Raw genomic sequence first — 1,810 nt, 5'->3', positions numbered from 1 at the left:
CCTTGATCGCGTATCTGCCATTCAGAGAAACGGTCTACTAGAATCGGCCGAGGTTCGATTCCGGATCGGTAGGCGGCACGTTTTCACCGGCCTTGAACATCAGACGTCCGTCAAACACGGAGGAAAGACGAATAGCCGGGCATAGGGGATCGGGCAAAGTCGAGAAAGGGAACTTGTATACGTAGCCAGGTCACGTTCTACCTTCGTGTACTCGCTGCTTTCCCGCCTATACGCCTATTCCTATGCGCCTTTCCGAGAGAAACGAGAAGAAACAGTGTCTCGACTTTGCGCCACGATCTCTTTCATCCTCGTTCGGATCAGTTCCACCGAGATTCGAACACTTTGAAGTGAAAGAATCCAAATCTTGGTTAACACCGACGATTACCGTAACATATGAACATTTATTTTTACGCGGAAAAATAATTAATTTTATCAGTGGTGAAGTGAGAGAATATATTTATGTAATTTATTTATAGACAATTCGAGCTGCATTAGATAGAAAAAATACACCGACGATACGTTCTTATTTTTCAACGAGATTGGTTCTAATGTAATCGAGTTTAGTTTCTCCTCGTTTGTTTACTATTTTTTTTAGAAACTTTAGATTCGTGAACTGGGTAATTTTCGTTTCGTTCACAACGTTGTAGATAATGTGCGAGCTATTGACCTTGAAATCACCTCGACAAAATTTTCGTATTTCATCGTAGATGATAATACGTAGACTATTATTGATTTAACTAATATATATATATATATTAGTTAAATCATATATATATATTGTGAAATAACTCGAAATTCAAAAATAAGATAGCGAAAGAAAAATGTAATCGTACAAGCTTAGAAAATATTCCTACGTGCTATCGATTATCTTAATTCTTTTTCCATTTCTGGTATCCGTTCATCCGTATCGCTTGGTTAATACCGCGATCATTACCGTAATATCTCATTTCTACGCGCAATAATAATTAATTTTGTCCGACTCCAATAGAGCGGAAACGAAGAATACAACTTTATTCTCGAGATAGTATCCTAATGTAATTTATTTAGGCAATTCGAGGTGCATTAGAGTGGAAAAAATAAAAATAAAAATAAAGTAACGACTGGTACTAATATAATGTATATATATATATATATCGAGTCTCCAGAGTTTAGTTTCTCTTCGTTCGTTTCACAACGTTGCAAATAACGTGGAGATTCAGCGAGAACTAACCTTGAAATCACTTCGAAAATTCAAAAATATGGAGAGAAGGATGGTAATTCAAATAAGCTTGAGAAACAAAATTTTCGTACTTCACAGATGACAATGTGCGTAGTATTAATGGTTTAACTGGATATATTACGAAATAACTCGGAATTCAAAAATAAGATGGAGAAAGAAAATATGTAATCGTTAATTCGTAGAAGGAAAATATTTGGAAAATATTCCTATACGTTATCGATTATCTCGACGTTAATTCTTTTTTTTATTTCTCGCATCCATTCATCCGTATCGCTTGGTTTCAATACCGCGATCGTTACCGTAATATCTCATTTCTACGCGTAATAATAATAATTAATTTTGCCCTATTCCGAACGAAGAGCGGGAACGAAGGAATAACATCGCGCGCGACAACCCCTCCCGATCTCGAGACTTCTTCGAGGGACGAATGTGAACGTATGTGTGTGTGTGTGCAAGAGAGAGAGAGGAAAGGAAAAGATAAAAAAAAAAAGAGAAAAAAGAAGAAAAAGAAGAGGCACGGCCACGTTTTCCACGTCGCGTATCCTTTGTTCTCCTGTTGTTGCGCGCACGGTGCATCGACGTGCAAACTGC

Source organism: Apis dorsata, unplaced genomic scaffold, assembly GCF_000469605.1.
Source record: "Apis dorsata unplaced genomic scaffold, Apis dorsata 1.3 scaffold_326, whole genome shotgun sequence".
NCBI classification, from domain to species: Eukaryota; Metazoa; Arthropoda; class Insecta; order Hymenoptera; family Apidae; genus Apis; species Apis dorsata.
The sequence above is the reverse complement of the archived record's forward strand: the minus strand, read 5'-3'. Positions refer to the sequence as shown.